This window comes from Lissotriton helveticus, chromosome 2_2 (assembly GCF_964261635.1).
Source record: "Lissotriton helveticus chromosome 2_2, aLisHel1.1, whole genome shotgun sequence".
Taxonomy (NCBI): Eukaryota; Metazoa; Chordata; class Amphibia; order Caudata; family Salamandridae; genus Lissotriton; species Lissotriton helveticus.
In genome coordinates, this window is record NC_136060.1 from 62,916 (window position 1) to 69,465 (window position 6,550).

Consider the following 6,550-nt stretch of genomic DNA (forward strand, 5'->3'; position numbering starts at 1 on the left):
CAGCAATTGATAACCATCGATGCTAGTTTTTATATCCCCCCATCAAAGTTCATATACTCCAGTATGAAACATTGAATGATTTCAGTGCAGCCCGTTCAGACCGCGCATCATTGCAGGGTGAGGTACCATTAACTCAGTACACCGTAAATAATCACACGTGCCCTTGTTAAGGCAAAATTCAATAGTCAAAACACATTTTTACCAGTGTGGTCTGCCTGGACCACACATCATCGCAGGCTCCACACAAACCGCCCCTACCTCAGTCCACCACAACTCATGAACTCTTTACAATAGAATATTCTGTGTATTATTTGGCATACAATGCTCCTACCTTTGTACAGCAGAAGTCATAAACCATTTATGATATATATAATAATAATAATAATAATGGGAGTGGTGTGGCGCCGCGGCCAGGGCGACTGATGCTGGAATCTGGGGATCACGGTTCGATCCCCGGCTCTGGCGGAAGGTTAGCCCAGCACCATGTGACTCTGGGCAATAGCTTGCTTAATCTTCCAGACGGCCCCCAGCGCCTAGAGACCCTTACGGGTCATTGTGCGCTTTACAAATGTGGATTATTATTATTATTATTATTATGATTAAATATCTGTATATGATATCATGATTACTATTCCACTTCTTACCAACAACAACATAATAAAATGGAGTCGAGCACACGTGTCCGTACCCACTTCAACTATCTATCTGTGTCTGTGTATTTATTGTGTTTGTAAAACGCTGCTCCTCCGCCCGGCCACATTATATTGTGCTATAAATAGCATATGCAACCATCTTACCTGTGACAGTGAGTGTGGGCTATTCCTCCTTTTTTTAAATTAATTTTTTAGCATATTTATACAGCGCAAAATCGACCCAGAACTAATACATTTTCAGGCAAGTGTACATTACATCATTACTCTACAATGTGTATGTAAATGTAAATGTAAATGTATTTGAGCTTGTAAAGCGCACTGCTACCCGTCCATAGATCTCCTGGCGCTGTATAACTCTGGGGAACCCGTCCTGGCTTTCCCTGTGGGATGGTCCCTGCTGGAAGTCCCCACGGTGGAGCCAGGCATCCGCGGAATTGATGGGGCTGTTGTGGAGATTAAGCAAGCTGATGCCCAGAGTTGCCGAGTGGAATCCCTGATTAGAGTAAGCACCGAAGCAAAAGTTATCGAGTCCGCTGACCAAGGTCCACGACCCTGCCGCGTCGAGAATTGAACCCTGGTCGCGGGCCGACTTCTGCTCTCGGGTCTGCTGCCTCTAACCAGTGAGCCACACTACTCCACAATAACAGGAACATTCATAATCTCAGAAATTTGTCATGTCCACCATCTTTTATGTGTGCATCTATGAACGAATATAGAGTCAGTAATACCCCGTACCTTCCATGGTGGCCAAGGTGTGGGACTTTACAGATATAGTGACTTCACCACTACAAAACTGACACCCGAATCACTTGATTTCTCATATAGCTCATGACGGGACCACGCCCATAGCTCCAGAATCATGGTTCAGAGCCTTGCGCAGCACTGGCATACGTCAGGCCAGCCCACTCCACTTACGCTTCTAGGAAAACACAACAACAAAACATTGCCCGGATTTAATTGTAGTGATTTCTTACTTCCAGGTCTAGTTGTCAGAACGGCACACACACATTCCCTCATGGCTGGTATACACCCACACCACAACCATCCAGCACCTGCGTCACAATACACATGAGCCTACCAATAAAAAAGACGGGGGCGCACGTGCTCTACGCCATTTAAGAGTTGCTCCCATCCCAAGCGCTGTGATGGCCAGTCCTAGTGATTCAAACGCCTCATGTAGGCCCGAACCACCGAGTAGGGGGGCCCACCACTAGGTATGTGGCCTCTTTGGTCACTGAGTTAGTGGTATCAGAAGCACTGAGCGGGTGAGGAACCTGCTATGATGTTTGGAGCACGAGTATGTCGTACCGATATCAAGACAGCACCATATATGAGACTTCTTAGTGGCAGATCGGGACTACATGATGCAGAAGGTGTCCTGTCCACGAAAAGGTGAGTAGTGAGGCCTGGGTGCGCATCGGAGGGAGTCGAAGGGCTGTAGCAGACTGGATACAAAAAAGCGACGCAGCGATTTAGAAAAACGCAGTCCTATATAGTGTATCAAATTACATGTAAATTTTTTTCCAATAGCAGGAACGTTTTTATAATCGCTCAAACGTCCGGAATATAAACTATACAAATAGTTCTTTTAAATGTGAGAGGGAACGTGTGTGAAAGGCCGATGATATTCAATTCCACATTAAGATAGTAACAATTACCAACATAACATCTTTCTTTTACTATCTTTTAGATGTAGAGCTTCAGGGTGCATTATGTCCCAGCACGTGGTGAAAAACACACTGGTGACAGAAAGTTGAGCTGCGAATATTCTTTGCAGTCATTCTCTCACTTCCTCTCTCCTTCGATAAAAACAGGTACACACAATGTTAACTTCCTTTTTATCTTACAGGTTGTTTTTCACAAATCGGCGTCACACCGCCAACACCTCTAAAACTCAACGTTCGAGTATTCTGCGATGGTGCGTGGCCATCATAACAACATTTGAGAAGGCTGCTACGACACGTGGTGCACCCTCCTTGAATCACGCCAATGGCAGAAGGTAAGCAAAAAAGCTTCTTTCCGAAACAACTACAAGTCATCTGTGAAAGGAGAAAGTGGGTAGTGTGCAGCAGCTTCACTGCGAAGGAATGTACTATTACCTGAGAGTTGTAGCGGCCATGTTTGAATGGGAGTCCAACTTCCGACTGTTGCTGTACGCAGCCTGACGTCAGTCGTACGCGACGAAGTGTGATTCAGATACAGTTCGGCGTGCGTCAGGGATCAGAGAAACGGAGAGATGTCTGATAACGAAGATAACTTAGATGGAGATGATTTTGATGATGTTGAGGAGGATGAAGGGCTCGATGACTTGGACAATGCAGAGGAGGAAGACCATGAGCGAGTGGAAATCTTACCCTCCGGAGAAGGGCAGCAAGCCAACCAAAAGCGAATCACAACCAACTACATGACCAAGTACGAGCGTGCCCGGGTTCTGGGAACACGCGCCCTTCAGATCGCGATGTGCGCTCCTGTGATGGTGGAATTGGAAGGAGAGACGGACCCACTGCTCATCGCCATGAAGGAGCTGAAAGCCCGGAAGATCCCAATTATCATCCGACGGTACCTGCCTGATGGGAGCTACGAGGACTGGGGTGTGGACGAGCTCATCATCACAGACTGAAGCCCTAATCGCTTAAGGCAACCCCTCTTTCCTTACTTTCAGAAGTCATCTTCTGCTCTTATTTATTTATTTATTTATTTTTTGCAATTTTTAAAGCGCTGCAATTACCCGTGGGTGTCTCGGCGCTAAAGGCTAAAAACTAACTAACCAGTGATTAAACGTTGAGACAATGAATAAAAGTGATCTATGAGGAATGTCATTGAGAAAACAGCCAAGTCTTTAGCTGCTTTCTGAAGACAATCAAAGATGGACTAATCTTTATATTGAGGGGAAGGGAGTTCCACAATTTTGCTGCTGCTATGGTGAAACATCTGTCTCCCCAGTTCACTTTCCTTGTTCTAGGAATATGAAGCATGTGAGCCGTGTTAGAGCGCAACGTTCTAGGGGTTGCCAAAGGTTTAAAAGAACTTCTCAGGAATTTAGGGCCCGTGTTGTTTATTGCCTTATAGACAATACAGAGGGTCTTAAACTTCGTGCGACTTCTGACTGGAAGCCAATGCAGTTGGTCTAGATGTCCAGAAACAGAGCTGTATTTGGGAATACCCAATAGAACTCTGGCGGAGGCATTTTGTATTAGTTGCAGTTTGGAAATAACCTTTTTTTGAGCATTGAGGAAGAGGGCATTGCAGTAGTCAGTGCGAGAGAACACCAGTGTGGATATGAGTGTTTTTCCCGAAGCTATGGGAAGATACGGTAAGAGTTTCTTTATTTTCCTTAAGATGTTAAAGGAAGATGAAACTACTGCGTTCGCATGATGATGGAAGAGGAGTTTGTTGTCAAATATCACTCCCAGATTTCTGACTTTACTAACAGGTTGGGGTGGAATTCCCAGTTCCTCAGGCCACCATAAAGGGGACCACAAAGGTTGAATATTTCCAAACAGCATAACTTCCGTCTTTGATGAGTTGAGTTTTAAGCAGTTGGAAGCCATCCAACTGCTAATGGCCCTCATACCATTCTTGAAATTTGCTGCGACAGTGGGTCCATCTTTGTGTATAGATAACACCAACTGGGTGTCGTCAGCGTATGTTGTCAAATTGATGTTATACTCTTTTATTACCCTCGCTAAGTCCGAAACATAGATATTGAAAAGGGTCGGACTTAGCGAGGAACCCTGAGGGACTCCACAGGGAAGGCTGAAAGTAGGTGACGTGAAAGTGCCCAACTTGACAGCTTGTCTACGATCAGCCAAGAATGATGTAATGAGGTCCCTAGCTCTATGTTTAATGCCGATGGCCTCGACACGGGCGATCAAAGTTGCATGATCGACCGTGTCGAAAGCCGCCGACAGGTCCAACAAAATCAGGACAGCCTGTCCACCCTTATCCATTGTGGCCCTGATTTCATCTGCCGCCTTGATCAGGGCAGTCTCTGTTCCATGACCTTGCCGGAAGCCGAACTGGGTTTCGTCTAACAGGTCATTAATATGAATATAGTCAGATAGTTGTTTATTCATGACCGATTCAAAGATCTTGGCTGGAAACGGCAGAGAGGCAATGGGACGATAGCTGGAAGATAGTATAGGGTCCAGGGAAGTTTTTTAAGAAGCGGCCTGATAATGGTGTTTTTCCAGATGGTAGGGTAGGAACCTGTAGCAAACATACTGTTGCAGATATGTGTCAGTGGCATAGAAATGATGTCTGGAATATTGTTGAGTATGGATGGATGACAAGGATCCAGAGGGGAACCAGATTTGATTGACTGAATTAATTTGTGAATGTCTTGTGGGTTCGTGCTGGTAAATTCAGTAAAAGCTGTCGGGGTCTCATATAGCTGAGAGTCAAAGGTATCGGAGGTTTTCACTTTTGGGCTGAAATCCTTAAATATTGATGTGACCTTTTCGGAAAAAAAGTCGGCCAGTGCGTTACAGAAATTTTGAGACGTTTCAGTCGAGGGATTAGATGGTTCGGCAAGGTGGTTGACAACTTCAAACAGTTTCTTCATGCTACATCGGGCTTGGTCTATTTGGGCAGTATAATAGATGTTTTTCTCAAGTACTATGCTCTGCTTATAGCTAAGGAGTGCAGCTTTATAGGTAGTCTTGTCTGCTGAGTAATAGTTTTTACGCCAATGTCGTTCCTTGTTGCGACAATGTTGTCGTTGGAGTCTAAGATTTTCGGTAAACCATGGGGCCGAAGGGGTCTTCCTGTTGCGTTTGTATGTTTTAGGAGGGGCTAAGATGAGAAAAGCTTCTTCCAAAATAGAGGTATAGGTAGTAGCTGCAATGTTGGGGTCAGATACATTATCTATACTTGTAAAGGCATCAGTAAGAATCTGTGCAAGTTGATTAAAATTAAGGTTTTTCCAATCTCTGGAGGTTAAATCAGGATTTACAGACGTGGTGTAGGGAGCTGTGGATTTAATTCGAATATCGAATAAAATAGCGAAGTGGTCAGACCACGTTAAAGGAAGTATTGTGTTTTTGATGATATGGGGGTTATTAGTAAATATACCGTCAAGCGTGTGACCTGCTTCATGAGTTGGCTCTGTGATCAGTTGTTCAAGACCTACAGCAAGCAGATCATTAATAAGCTGATCAGTATCTTTATCTGACAGTAAATCGAGATGAAAATTAAAATCTCCCAGGAGAGTGAAGTATTTATGATCTACAGATAGCTCGCTCAACTGATTGAGTTGAGAAAGAAAGTTTGGACGAGAACCTGGGGGTCGGTATAGAAGAGTGCCTGTGAATGTTTGGTTGGTGGTGAGGGTAATCATAAAAGCCAACGCCTCACAGCTTGTATGTTTAAGATCGATGGTTTTTACACGGAGGCAGTTGCGGTATATTATTGCAATCCCCCCGCCTTTATGGGCAGAGATACGATCCTGCCTATGGACGCAGTAATCTTCTGGCATCGCAGCCTTAAAGTCCAGCCCTGATGCATTGTCTCCCCAAGTCTCAGTCAAAAATAGGAGATCAATAGCATAAGTGTTGAGCAGCTCCAATATGTCAATTTTGTGACAGGGGAGCGAGCGGGCATTAACGAGTGCCGCGTGTATAAATTTCTGGGGATTTGGGGGAGTGTGGGTTTGGGTGACCATGCTCTTATTAGTGCACAGAGTGCATATAAAAGGCCCTCCAATGGGGTCAGCTGATAAGCATATCGGAGGCACATGTACAGTCTGTAATGTGTTATTAAGATAATGGAGTTCATTCGCAGTGTAGACTATCCTTGTTAAGGGCGGCGATGTAAGGGGGGTGGCCCTGGGCTCGGTCCAGGCTCGGACGGGCGCAGACGGGCTTGGCTTAGGCGCCGCTTCGGCGCGCGCCCGGCGC

The 6,550-nt window shown here is 45.2% G+C and overlaps 1 pseudogene; it reads left to right on the top strand.

Annotated features, from left to right (window-relative positions):
- The first annotated feature begins 2,816 nt into the window (after positions 1 to 2,816).
- Positions 2,817 to 3,326, top strand: LOC144821705 (DNA-directed RNA polymerases I, II, and III subunit RPABC2 pseudogene; annotated as a pseudogene).
- Positions 3,327 to 6,550: the final 3,224 nt, after the last annotated feature.